We start from the raw sequence: 15,628 nt of genomic DNA, 5'->3' as shown, positions 1-15,628 counted from the left end.
TCTTGTTGTAGATTATCATATCAGTAAAACCCTGTGTCTAATAAATCTAGGAAACTTTATTCACATAGTCATGTTTACTTTCCAAAGTGATGACAACACAATAAACATGATCAAGTATGTGAAAAGGGTTTAAGATGAATTTATAAATCAAATAGACAAGCAATTGATTAAGTGAACCAAAACATACACAAATGAATGAAAAATACTTCTGTTTCTTTATTGATGTTGAATAAAATAGATTACATTGAAATGGAGTTTTATTTAGGGCATAAACCCAACAAAACCAACCATTGATGCTCAATGCAGACTCAATCCCCCCATGAAGGAAGTGGTCAGAAAGGAAGTGGTCAAGTGGTTAGATGCTTGAGTGGCTTACCCAATCTCAGATAGTAAATGGGTTAGTCCGGTACAGGTAGTTCCAAAGAAAGGTGGGATGACCGTAATCAAGAATGAGAAGAATGAGTTGATTCCCACAAGAACAGTCACTGGCTGGAGGATTTGTATTTACTATAGAAAACTCAACAAAGCAACCCGCAAAGATCACTTTCCCTTGCCATTCATTGATCAGATGTTAGACAGGTTAGCAGGGCAAGAGTATTACTGTTTTCTTGATGGCTACTCTGGATACCACCAAATAGCCATAGCACCGGAGGATCAGGAAAAGACTACTTTCACATGTCCTTATGGTACTTTTGCTTTTAGAAGAATGCCATTCGGGTTATGCAATGCTCCTGCTACATTTCAAAGGTGTATGATGGCTATCTTTTCGGACTTAATTGAATCTTGCATTGAGATTTTTATGGATGATTTTTCAGTCTTTGGATCTTCATTCGATCATTGCCTAGAGAATCTGGAGAAGGTGCTAATCAGATGTGAAAAGTCAAACTTGGTTTTGAATTGGGAGAAGTGCCACTTTATGGTGAAAGAAGACATAGTTCTGGGACACAAAATTTCAAAAGCAGGGATCGAGGTGGACAAGGCTAAAGTTTCAATAATAGAGAATTTGCCACCCCCGGTTTCTGTGAAAGGAGTAAGGAGTTTCTTGGGTCATGCTGGTTTCTATCGACGATTCATTAAGGACTTCTCAAAGATCTCTAAACCATTGTCTAGTTTACTTGTTAATTGTGTACCCTTCGAGTTTGGAGATGAATGTTTAAAGGCCTTCCAAGTTCTTAAAGAGAAACTGATTTCAGCACCAATAGTTACTTCACCGAATTGGGAGTTACCTTTCGAATTGATGTGTGATGCAAGTGACTATGCAATTGGAGCGGTCTTGGGTCAAAGGGTTGACAGGGTGTTTCACACAATCTACTATGCTAGTAGAACCCTGAATGATGCCCAACTGAATTATGCCACAACAGAGAAAGAGATGCTGGCAATTGTGTTTGCATGTGATAAGTTCCGCCCCTATCTTATTGGAAATAAGGTTGTAGTCTACACAGATCATTCTACAATTAAATACCTTATGACCAAAAAGGATGCAAAGCCAAGATTGATTTGATGGGTGCTTCTACTCCAAGAATTCGACATAGAGATAAAGGACAAGAAGGGCACTAAAAATCTGGTAGAAGATCATCTGTCAAGGCTAGAGATGGAAGAGAGCCAGAATGCAAAAGAGGTACAGATAAATGAGCAATTTCCTGATGAACAACTCTTTAGAGTGAGGGAAAGTCTAATGGTACCATGGTATGCTGATTATGTTAACTTCTTGGCTGCCAACATAACTCCTCCTGAGTTCTCTCGTCAACAATTGAAGAAGTTCTTTTATGAGGTGAAACATTACTACTGGGAAGAGCCAATCCTCTACAAGCACTGTGCAGATCAGATAATAAGAAGATGTGTGCCTGAAGAGGAGATGTACTCTATTCTAAATCACTTTCATGCTCTACCGTGTGGGGGACATTTCAGTGGAACAAGAACTGCTGCCAAGGTGTTGCAGAGCGGATTCTTTTGGCCAACACTTTTCAAGGATGCTAGTACTTTTGTGAAGGCATGTGATCATTGTCAGCGTACATGTAATATCTCAAGGAGAAACGAAATGCCTTTGACATGAATCTTTGAAGTAGAATTGTTTCCTGTGTGGGGGATAGACTTCATGGGTCCTTTTCCTTAATCTTTTAGCAATCTATATATCTTATTAGCTGTGGATTATGTGTCAAAATGGGTGGAGGCTGCAGCAACACCAGCCAATGATGGTAAAACAGTTCTTTGGTTCCTTCAACAGAACATATTCACTCAGTTTGGTACTCCCCGAGCAATTATAAACGATGAAGGGAGTCACTTCTGCAACAAACAGTTCGAAGCACTCCTTTCAAGAGATTGTGTTCGTCATAGAACTGCTCTACCGTATCATCCGCAAAGTAATGGCCAAGCTAAAATTTCTAACCGGTAAAGATGATTTTGGAGAAAACGGTGCAGAGATCAAGGAAAGACTGGTCAAGAAAGTTAGATGGCACACTGTGGGCCTATAGAACAGCGTTCAAGATGCCAATAGGGATGTCACCATATCGGTTGGTGTTTGGAAAGGCTTGTCATTTACCGGTGGAATTAGAACACAAGGCGTACTGGGCAATGAAGACTCTGAACATGGATTTAAAGGCTTCTGGATAGAAAAGATTACTGCAATTGGATGAGTTGGAGGAATTTCAGAATGACGCTTATGAGAACGCTAAGATCTACAAGGAGAGAACTAAAAAGTGGCATGACCGAAGCTTAGTCAGGAGTTTCAACCTGGGCAACAAGTTCTACTCTTCAATTCAAGGTTGAAGTTGTTTCCTGGTAAGCTAAAGTCAAGGTGGTCAGGGCCATTTACAGTGGTCAAAGTGTTTTCTTATGGAGCAGTGGATCTGAAAGGTGAAGGCCCCGATACTTTCAAAGTTAACGGGCAGCGGTTAAAGCTCTACTTGGGAGGTCAATTTGATCAAGCCAAGTACTCCATGATTTGGCGCCACTATGAAGAACTCGATCAACGTCTAGCTGTGCGATGATAAAGATAGCGCTAATTGGGAGGCAACTCAAAAATTTATCTTATGTTTTAGTTGAACTCTTTTATGTTTTAGTTGTTATTTTCTTTTTCTGTTATTTCTAGTTTTGTTTAGAAACTAATAAAACAATTTTTGGTTTTCTTTAAATTTTTGTACTGTATAGAAAAAAAAAAGTTTTTTTTTCGGGGTTCGGCCCAGTGGCCGCGGCTAGATGAAGCTTGGTCGCGGCCATATAAAAATAACAGAGAGGTAAATTTTTGTTGCTATCTGGCCGCGGCGAGAAGGAGGCCCACCGCGGCCATATGATTTTGGCAGAAAGGTCTTTATTTTTTACCTTTCTGGTCGCGGCGAGCCCATTCTTGGCCGCGGCGAGATACCATCAGGTGGCGATTTAAGGGCACGAAAAATTCAAAATTCAAACACTTTATTCCTTCAAAAACCCTAACCTCCCCGAATACCCCTCTTCCACACCACTTTTCTTCTTCAAATCCCATTCTAAACCCTTTTTCTTCAATTCTAACCATAAATCTTCATCCCAAATCATTCTAAACCATTATTCCTCGCATCAAACACTCATTCCCTCTCAAAATCAACCCCAAATCCCTAAAACCTCACCCAAATTTCAAAAACCACTATTCATCTTCTTCCTTCTCAAGAACTTCAAGTTTTCCTACAATGGAGGTTGACTAAAGGTGAATTCTCATTGAGGTAATAATTCTAAGACTCTCTATACAATTTTTATTGGATAATTTGTGGATTGTTGGAGAATTTTGGAATTTTTGTTGGACTTTTGGGATTTTTGCTCAATAAATTGTTCAATAGAGTTGTTGTAATTAGGATTTGGTTTGTTTGTGAGTGGGTTAATTCCCAGGAAGTGGATTTTTAAGGGGAAGTGCTGCCAAAATTTTTAAAAATCTTGAGTGTTAGAAAATTTTGGGTGAGATGGGCCCTAAAAGATCTAGAGTGAGTGAACAAGGGGGAGCTTCATCATCCAACCCACCTAGGGGTCGCTCTAATCTTGATAGAGTGAGGTTTGCTAATATGGATGCTTAAGAGCGGTTTTTGAAATTGAAAGATAGGCCATTCATTGAAGATAGAGGGATGGACATTGTTAACCTGAGCCAAACTACAAACATTCCTGCTGTATTTGCATCCATTAGAGATCAAATCTTAAATAGGCAGTGGACTAAGTTCGTGGATGTCACTGGGCGTAGCAACCAAACCTTAGCTTTAGAATTCCTAGCCAACTGGCCAGAAAGAGAGGATGACAAAGTGAGAGTTAGGGGGGTTAAAGTGCCTGCTTCCACAGCTGCAATTCATGCTATTTATGATCTACCAACCTTCATGGTAGAACAGTAACAATTGAAGCAGCAACTTCGGGCAAGGAGTTTCAATTATGAGGATATAGCTGAAACCCTTGGGTATCCCGACCGTAGGTTCCATGAATTTGATGGAGAACCGTATCAATTGTATCGGTGTGAACTCAACCCGGTAGCCAAGGCATGGCTATACTTCGTTAGTGCAAGGATGGTCCCGAACAAACATTATTCTGATGCTCAGATTGACATGATTAAGTGGGTTTATGGAATTATGGAAGGTTACAATTTGAATGTGGGGGACATAGTTCGAGTGACATTTGATATGATGGTTGAGGGCTCTTGTGGTGGTGGACTTGGGCTTGCCGGAATTATAACCGATCTGTGTGAGGCACATGGAGTACCACAGTACTCTTATGCTACAAAAGTAGCGCCACAACGCAGTATTACCTTGTCCACTATTCTTCGTCTCAAACCACCTCACCCATATGGTCAACAGCCAGCTCAGAGAGATCCTCCTGCAAGAGAACAAGAGGAGCATGACGACATCGAACCACCACGACTTGCCGGGCCTCTCGACCCAGCCATGCAGTACACTCATGATCAGTTGAATTATCTGATTCAGCAAAACATGCACATGCAGAATTACATGGCCCAACGGAGTGTTTTTGATGAGCAGCAGGTGGCCCAGTTGAATATGTTAGTCACGAGGATGAATGTTGGTGTGGACGATCCTAACTATTTTGCCATGCCACCCCGCTTCAACCCCTATGATCAGCCACCTCTGCCAAACCCCTTCTAGGGGGCTCAGGTAAGTTTCTCTCATCCTGGTTTATTTTCACACATTGGGGACAATGTGCATCTTTAGTTTGGGGGGAGAGACTTAATTTTTTTTTTATTTTAGTCTTTTTGTTTTGTTTTAGTCAGCTAGTTTTTTTTAGGGTCGTGTGTTGATAACTAAGTTGGAAGATTGATTGAACCACTGTTATTCACTTGTGCAATGGATTAAAATCTTAACTGTGTGCTTGACTCACAACTGTTTGAATTAAGGTGGATGTGTATTAGAAGGTTGTTCATGTAGATGTAAAACATTTGCTTTTGACGCATATCACTTGGATTCTATTTGGATTGTGGAATGATTGATTTGACATGAAATAGAATTTGTTTGACATACTCTCTTGAAGAAAAATCCTTGGTGATTTTTGTTTGGAATATGATTTAGGCAAGTTTTCTTTGGATCGATTAAGCCTTTCGAGCCTACCCAAAAATTTTACCCTAGTATACCCAAAGTTGAGCCTTAACCTATCCTAAAAGATTTCTCACCACTTAACTAAGCTGAACTCGTTATCCTTAACTCTTTTCACTCTAAACATATCTTATTATGCCATGAGCCTTTAAGCAAGTTTGGGGGGATAAATTATTGTAAGTGAAGAAATAAATTGTATTAGTAAGAGATTGAAAAAAAATATATGATAAAGTATTATGTGTTGTGCCTCTATTGAAAAAAAGATAGAAGAAGAAAAATAAGAAAAAAATGTGATAATGTTTTCTTGAAAAATCAATTGTGAATAATGAGGTAGGCACATAGGGAAAAAAATATGCAATCTCTTACTATTGTCTTTGGGGATATATGAAAAAAAAAGGATAAATGCGGGTGCTTGCTTGGTTAATTGTGCTTATGGTATAACTAGCTTAAATGACTTGTCACCTACCCATGTACCTAAGCCACCTTGTCATAACCGAAAAAGACCTATTGATTCCAAAGAGAAATTTGTCAACATTAGTGGGGAGAGGTATGTCATTCAAACTTATTGATCATGTGTTAGCGGAATGTCGGAAAGTGTAGAATGATTGTGATATGAACGTCAAATGCGATGTTTTGTGTTGTATGAATTGCTTACTTCTAAATTGTACATCCAAATTAGTTCTTAGAGTTAGCGAGTTGAAATTCTGGTTATTGATGGTTTGAAGTTGTGCAGGTGGTGGTAGCTGTTCAATCGTTGGAAAGTTTAGTTATCTATTGCATTGTTTTTCTTTAGTTTGAGTCTTAGTTTTACTCGGGGGCGAGTAAAGATTCAGTTTGGGGGAGTTTGTTAGGCTATTTTTAGCCTATATTCTGGATCGATTTTATGTGTGTTTTTCACTGTGTTAGGACGGAATTATGTTTGTTTTCTATGTTTTTAGGTTCTTTGGAATAATAGAGGTCTCGGGATGCAAAAATCCAGTAAAAGATGAGCTGAGCCAAGAAAAACATCATTTTTGAGAAAGTATGCATATCTGGCCGCGGCTAGATCATGAAGCAGTTCTCAGGATTTTCAAAGCTACAGTCGTCGCGGCGAGATATACCCTCGCTGCGGCCATATGAAAGTTACAGAACAATCATTTTTAGCATCGATCTGGCCGCGGCGAGACCATACTTGGCCGCGGCGAGATTCCGTACGGCCCAGGGGTATTTTTATCCAATGAACCCTAAAAATTAGATATAAATAGAAAACTGCGATTGGAAGTCAGGAGAAGCGATTTGCAGACCTAAACCACAACAGAGAGCGGCAGGAAGAGCAGAGTGATTCAAAGTGAAGATCCAGAATTCATCCACCAACAGTTTCTTTCTTTATTCCTCTTTAATTTATTTATGTTGAATATTGTCATAGGAATGGTTATGGATTTATTTCTGAACTAAATTTCCCATTTAGGGAGGATGATGATTGTTGTTTAATGTTTTTGCCTAGTTAATGTCTAATTGCCATTCCTCCATTCTTGTTTGTGAAATTATCTTTATTTATGCTTAATTTCATGTTTAAGATTGATCACCTTGTGCATGCTTTATGATCTCAATTCGAAATCTAAAAAGTGAGAATTGAGAATGCTAAAATTTCGATAATCGATGTTCTATGTGAAACGAGAGTATTCACAAGACTTATGTGACAAGTAAATTATTACCTAATGCTGATTTCATGTTAGTTTAATTAAGGAATTAATTAGAGAACATGTGATTTAGAACCTAGAAGATCTAAAAAGAGCTAGGTTACTTTATAATCTGTCATTCACTTCAAGAATAGGATAGCAATTAGGCATTAAGGATCTGGGTAAACAACAACAGGATTCTCCTCCCTATCATCTCATCTTGCTTAACTTTAAACTGTGTTATTAAGTATTCTGAATTACTTTAATTATTTTAAATCATAAATACTCTTGATTTGCCAAATAGAATTATAGGTATAGTTTAGTAGTAATTAATCCAATTCCCTGTGGTTCGACCTCACTTGCGTGGGCTACTGCTTGATTGCGTATACTTGCGTAGTGTTTATAATTTTCGTAACAATCTCCACCATTTATCTCTGTTTAGCCAAGCTAGAAAGATATCATCGTTTCACTTCTAAATTCCTATAGAAGTTATAGATTCCATATTTATGTTAGCGCTCCCACTCAATTATACTATCATGTTCCCAAAATGTACGTATCACCCTGACCCAAAAGTAGGCTTAACTAACAAATCAAAGAACATGTATAGTACTCTTGAGATCTAACCTAATCATATCAGGATTAAGATCATTTGATCTAGGATCAACAGGTGATAATGAATTGAATAGATATTACGGTAAATTTTAATATATCTAATCAAAGTTCAATATCGGTCCCTTCTGATGTATACTCCATACATCCGATACTGGTAAACTTTGCCAATATCTTGGAAAGGACATAACACTTATCCAAGGTGTAAGAATACCTATCGCTGATTATCAAGTCAGTCTAAATCCAGTGAACTGACAAATCAGGGAATAAACTTTCGAAAATATAATCAAGATTATATTCCACTCTGCTGACAACACTATAATCATTAACAAACTCATATGTTCTGGACTTAAATAAAATTCATACATTATATATATAATCATGAAATAAATCATGTGAACCATGCAACATAAAATGTTATTTCTGATCTTTTTTAATAAGTACATCTGATTATATTGAAATGGGTTTTATTTAGGGCACAAAACCCAATAGGCTGCCTACGTAGAGCTGCCTACATACCCTTTCCAGGGATCAAGCCCAAATGTAGTTCTGTCTCCCTGCATGAATATTTGTTAGCAATAGGGTGTTGAGGAGAATGGGTCTCGTAAGATCGATAAAGAAAACAAATGCAAAGAGAATAGAACAATAGTTTGGGGTTTAAGTGTGATACTGCTTTAGGTGAATAGCATTCCAATTGTTGTTGATGTGTCGTCCTTTGTCTGTTTGGAGTTTGTAAGCTCCATTGCCGACTACCTTAGTGATCAGGTAGGGCCCTTCCCATGTTGGGGCTAGCTTACCTGCTCTTGCTTCCTTGGTGTTTTGAAAAACTCGACGAAGCACCCAGTCTCCCACCTTGAATGACCGAGTACGAGCATTCTTGTTGTAATGCTTTGCTAGACACTATTGGTAGGCTGCCATTCTTATAGATGCCCCTTCTCTTCTCTCGTCGACTATGTCTAGTTCGTGGCACATGTCTTCCCAATTTTGCGTTTCGGTATTCAGTTCATGTCAAGCTGTTGTGACTTCTCTTTCTGTTGGTATGACCGCTTCCATTCCATAGGCTAGAGAGAAAGGTGTTTCTTCTGTGGATGTTCTGGCTATTGTGCAGTAGGTGTTGGAAATTATTTTACCAGGATCTTAGATCTACTAACAAGTATGTTGATTAACACCCTAAATATGAACTTCTAAAACGATTATAAATAAACACATATAAAGTATGAGAAACCTTACATTGGGTGCAGCAGAATAATATGTCTCCTTCCACTCAGATCTCTAACCATTGTATCCTTTCTGTCGCAGAGTATTATCAAGATCTGAGCCCGAATGTCCTTCTTGTTGAATGACTTTCTTCACGATCTTGCTCACTATGATTGAGGTACTACTTGCTGTGTGTGGGCACTACTCTATCACTAAGAGGGTTCGAAATATTCAATGAAGAAGAAGAAAGGAGAGTGGCGGCTAGGTTAGAGTGAAAGGCTCTGGTTTTTCTCTGAAGGAAACAAGATGCAAAAGTCACTTTTTCCTGAAGCCATCACTATCTATTTATAGCATGCCACATAGGGTTAGGTTTGAATTATTTAGCATTAAAATAATGAAAATATTAAATGATAAAGCCTACAAAAGTGGTCGGCCATGGCTAGTGGATTTGGGCCTCAATTTTGCTGTTTTATCATTTCTGCGTATCATTTTCTCGAAAAAAGCCAATTTTAAAATTCAACCATTTAAAAGTCAATTTCAACTATTTAATAACTATAAATAATTATTAAATAATATTTTCATTTATCATATTTATTAATTGGACCAGACAAAGTATCTTAATTAACAAATATGCCCCTAAAAACTCTTTCTTTACTATTTTGCCCTTGCTTAGTGAAAAATTCACAAATAGACATAGTCTAATTTGAGAATTATAATTGATTAATCAAAACCAATTAAATGAGTCTTACAAGTAATATTGTCTCAACTAGTGGGGGGACCATGGGTCTATATATCCGAGCTTCAAATAAGCAGATCAAGAATTTACATCCTAAATTCACTGACTTATTAATTCTTCGTTGAATCCACGCATAGAACTTAGAATTGCACTCTCAGTATATAGAATGCTCTATATGGTCCACCATATAGACACGTCGTTAGTTATCCATTGTTATAATCCTAATTTGATCAATGATCCTCTATATAGATGATCTACACTGTAAAAGGATTAGATTACCGTAACACCCTACAATGTATTTTATCCTTAAAGCACTTAACCCCGTATAAATGATATTTCAACTAAGTGAAATGAGTACTCCACCATTTATTTTCGTTTGGTCAAGCTCGAAGGAAATCATCCTTTACTTTCTAATCGCCAGATAAAAGCTATAGATTCCATATTTATGTTAGCGCTCCCACTCAAAGTTCAATATCGGTCCCTTCTGATGCATACTCCATGCACCCAACACAAGCTTTACTTTAACCAATGCTCTGGAAAGAACATAGCATTTCTGTAAATGCAAGTAAACTCTGTTGTAGATTGTCATATCAGTAAAACCCCAGTGTTCTGATAAATCTAGGAATCTTTATTCACATAGTCATGTTTACTTTCCACTGTGTTGACAACACAATAAACAGGATCAAGTATGTGAAAAGGGTTTGGATGAATTTATAAATCAAATAGACAAGCAATTGATAAGATGAACCAAAACATACAAATGAATGAAAAATACTTCTGTTTCTTTATTGATATAGAATAAAATGGATTACATTGAAATAGAGTTTTATTTAGGGTATAAAACCCAACAAACTCCCAGTTACACTAATATAAAACTAATTAGTACATATCAATTAATCTTAAATCCTGATGGTGCTTTTCAAATGCAATCATTGCCAAGACTTTGGTGAATGGATCAGCTAAGTTGTCTTCTGTGTCCACTTTCTCAACCAGTACATCCCCTCTTGCCACATATTCTCCGATGATATGATATTTCCTTTCTATGTGTTTTCTTCTCTTGTGGCTTCGAGGTTCCTTATTGTTGGCTATTGCTCCATTGTTATCACAAAGTAAGACAAGAGGCTTCTCCATTCCAGGCACGACACCGATACTGGTGAAGAACTTTCTCAGCCAGACAAGCTCTTTGGCAGCTTCTACTGCAACTATGTATTCTGCTTCCATCGTAGAGTTTGAAATCGCGGTTTGTTTAGCACTTCTCCAAACCACTGCTCCACCCCTAAGAGTAAACACCATCCCAGATGTAGATTTTCTGTCTTCAAGACATGCCTGGAAATCTGAGTCGGTATAGCCTATGGGATTTAAAGCACCACCCTTGTAGACTAACACATAATTTCTTGTACTCTTTAAGTATTTCAGAATATACTTAACTGCATTCCAATGTTCCTGACCTGGATTTGACTGATACCTGCTCACGATTCCAACTGCATAGCAGATGTCAGGTATAGTGCATAACATTGCATACATTAGACTTCCCACTACAGAAGCATAAGGAACTTTCGCCATGTCCTCTATCTCTTGAGGATCAGTAGGAGACTGTTCCTTAGATAGACGAATACCATATCTAGAAGGCATATTCGCCCCATTGGTGTTGTTCATGGAGAATCTTTCTAAAACTTTATCAATGTACGATTTTTGAGAGAGCAAGGGATCTGTTCTTCCGATTTCTAATAATTTGAATACCAAGAACATAGGCTGCCTCACCCAAATCTTTCATATCGAATTGAGTGTCAAGCCATTCCTTGATGTTAGTCATTTTCTGATATTGTTTCTAATAATCAAAATGTCGTCAACATAAAGGACCAGGAATACTACTACTTCGTCTTCCTTGAGTTGGTAAACACAAGGTTCATCTTCATTCTAAAGAAAGCCGTAGGTCTTGATGATTTCATCAAACCTTTTGTTCCATGAGCGAGAAGCTTGCTTTAGTCCATCGATAGACTTATTTCATTTGCAAACTTTCTTTTCCTGCCCTGGAAGAACATAGCCTTCTGGTTGCTCCATATAGATGGTTTCTTCAAGTACCCCATTAAGGAAGGCTGTCTTGACATCCATTTGCCAGATTTCATAATCGAAAGCGGTAGCTATGGAGAGAAGAATTCGGATGGATTTGAGCATGGCGACAGGACTAAAAGTTTCCTCATAGTCCACACCTTCTCTTTGGGTATAACCCTTGACTACCAGTCTAGCATTAAAAGTTTCGACTTCGCCTCCAGCGCCTCTATTCTTCTTGTAAACCCACTTACATCCGATTGGACGATAGTCATCGCGTGCGTCTACATATTCCCAGACTTTGTTCTTTTTCATGGACTCCATTTCTGAATCCATGCTGGCTGACCATCATTTCCGTTGTAGACTTGCCATTGCCTGTTTATAGGTTAATGGGTCGTCATCAATACCGTCACCAACGACCATATTGATTTCACCATCCAAGCCATAACAAGCTGGTTTTGTGGAAACCCTCCCACTACGACGAGGAGCGGTGATCTTCTGAACATGAACTTCGGTAGTAGTTTTCTCAGTTGGTTCGATTGAGGGAGTTGGATTATCCTCTTCTTGAGTGGAAGAGGACAGAACATTGGAAGGAGTTATATCTGCAAGCATTTCCTCCAATACTACTTTACTTTGTGGTTTGAAATTCTTAATATAGTCATCTTCAAGGAAAGTTGCATTTGTGGAAACAAACACTTTATTATCCTTGCGACTATAAAATAGTCCACCCCTAGTCTCTTTAGAATTCCCAACAAACATGCCAACTTCAGTCCGCTTTTCAAGTTTGCCATCTTTCTTTCTTAAGACATGAGGAGGGCACCCCCAGATTCTATAATGGTGTAAACTAGGTGTACGACCATTCCATAGTTCTAAAGGTGTCTTAGGGACTGATTTAGAACAACATTTAAAATGTCGGTTGCCATCTGAATCGCATATCCCCAGAAGGACGTAGGTAGAGTTGAATAACTAAGCATGGACCTAACTATTTCCAAAAGCATGTGATTCCTTCTTTCTACAACTCCATTTTGCTGTGGAGTGCTAGGGGCAGTTAATTTTGATTCAATGCCAAGTTTGATCAAATGATCTTTGAACTGCATATCCATATATTCTCCACCCCTATCAGTTCACAAGATCTTTAACATTTTACCCAATTGGTTTTGAGTCAATGCTTGAAATTCCTGAAGCTTTTCAAACGTTTCAGATTTCTTATGCATAAGGTAAATATGTCCATATCTAGAGTAATCGTCAATGAAAGTGACAAAGTACTCATAACCACCTCGGGCCTTTACATTCAAAGGTCCACAAACATCTGAATGCACTAACCATAGGGGTTGTTTGGCACGCTCTCCCTTTGCAGAGAAAGAACGCTTGGTCATCTTTCCTTCTATGCAAGACTCGCAAACAGGTAATTCACCTAAGACGACATTTTTCAATGGACCGTCTTTGGTTAGCCTATTTAATCTGTCATAGCCTATGTGACCTAAACGTAAATGCCATAGATATGTTTCATTATCATCATCGATCTTTTGCTTTTTGTGGTTTCTAGGTTTAGCTACTTTAAAAAGTTAGTTATGAAGGGCAAATGGTTCGTCTGGTCTAACAACATAAAGCCCCTGTTCCATGGATGCAAGACAAATATGAATATCATTTCGAGAAATGGTAGAACCAGAACTCGAAAAATCTAATTTGTATTGTTGCAATTGTAAGCATGAAACAGAAATCAAGTTTCTACTGAAATTTGGAATGTATAAGACATTGTCTAATTCCAAAATTCTGTTTTGAAACTTGAGTTTGGCTTTTCCTCTAGCTCTAACCGATACCATTTCGCCATTACCAACCTTAAGTTTCAACTCTCCGGATTTCAAATCATTCCATTTTTCAAGCAATTGCAATGAACAACTTACATGGTTTGTAGACCTAGAATCAAGAATCCAAATGGATTTATCATTCTCTAAAACACATGATTCGATGACTAAAGCATCACTGCTTAATCGTTTTAGTATTGTTGTTCTTGCTGGTTTATTTTGTTGTGAAGTATAACTTGAGGAAGTGGAATCACTTTCTCTTATCTTCTCAACTGAGCTTGAATTAGTAGGATTTATGGAGTTATGAACTATTTGCTCTTCAGAGTGAACAATTCCCAGCTTATCTGCTTTCTGGAATTTCATGTTCATCATGAGCACATGTGAAGTATTACTCTGACCAGGAGTTTTATTCATATCTTCAAGTTCATATGCTAAGATATTAATTAGGAGTGGATTGGGATGAGGGTTATTGGCACTACAACATATCAATAAAGCAGAAGTAAGTTTTGGTTCAATAAATTCATACACAAGTTCAGAAAATAACAAATAATCACATATGTTATAAAAATACTAAATCTAACATAGTTTATTTTCCAAGGTTTCCAACATAATGAAATGCAGTGTCCCGGTAGGCGAGAGTCAAAGATAACATTATTTGAATAGAGTACTCAGCTCATCTAAAATAAAACCATTTTAGCAACCTTTTATTCGATCAAAATGAGAATCCAACGTTGTCCCGGTAGGCGAGAGTCAAGGTTATTCTCATTTTATGAGCTTCCACCATGGTTTCATGTTTTATGAGTTTATCTCTAAGTAGTCACCGTAGGGGAGAGTCTAATAGAGACGAAAACTCACAAAACACTTATCAAATGAGATCTTACGGTGTTAAAAGTTTTCAACGAATAACCATCCATAAGTGGGACGAAGTCTAGCGTCTCGAGGTTATATTGAAAAAATTTAACTATTGTAAGACCAACAATGGAGATCGAATATCTTTTGATTAAAGCTCATTATTTAAAAAAAAATATGTATTTTATTCAATCATATGTTCCATATTTTAATAATGAAAAATTACAAATTAAAGTTGGTTTTAAAAAAAAATTATATAAAAAATATCCAACTTTAATTAAATTTCAATTATTATTTAAATTCGAAAATTTAAAAATGGAACAAATTTGAAAAATATCTTATTTAATTTGTTTAGAAGAATCTAAAATATCCAACTTAAATATTTTTCAAATTAGATTTAATTAAATATAAAAATTAAGTTGTAACCACTTAATTTGAAAATATTCCATTTTAAGTTTATATTTGAAAAAAATATCAACTTAAATAAAATCCAAAGAATCTTAATAACCAATTCCTAAAATTCCTCAACTTAATTTTGAAATTTGAAATTCAAAAGATATTCAGATTTAAGTTGATTAGTTAGAAATAACTAATTTTCATCTTAAATAGGAATATTTAATGAAATAATTTAAATTAAGCTTCAGAAAGAATCTAGTTGGTTATAATTCTATATTTAATTAAAACAAGAAAATACATATAGTTTAGCATAGAATATAATTCATTAAACTATGTTTTTCTTAAATTAATTCCAAAATAAATGAAATTAATTATGTTGCTAATCAATTTTATTAGGTTAAACTAATTTAATTAACCTAGCACAGTTATCCAAATCAGGCAAATGGGCCTTCGCAATTGGGGTAGTTCATGTGAGGGGGAGCTGGGTTCAGTATGTCGTACCCACTTCTATTGGCCCCCAACTCTCACACAAGGCCCAAAAGAGAGGAATTTAACCTTAAAATGAACAACGGTTATTAATTGAATAGGCCCAAAAACTAAATGGGCCTAAATAAAATCTATCAAAATCTATGACATTTTATTTAGCAACAACAACCTATATGCATCTATACCAAAAGTAAACATATAGGCTCACACAGGCACACATTTGGATGGATCCTATCATGTTACTAGGTCATACACAGATGAAAGAAGAATGTGAAATTTACTTGTTACGAATTATTT

The sequence above is a fragment of the Cannabis sativa genome, chromosome 5 (genome assembly GCF_029168945.1).
Source record: "Cannabis sativa cultivar Pink pepper isolate KNU-18-1 chromosome 5, ASM2916894v1, whole genome shotgun sequence".
In the NCBI taxonomy this organism is placed as follows: Eukaryota; Viridiplantae; Streptophyta; class Magnoliopsida; order Rosales; family Cannabaceae; genus Cannabis; species Cannabis sativa.
The sequence above is the reverse complement of the archived record's forward strand: the minus strand, read 5'-3'. Positions refer to the sequence as shown.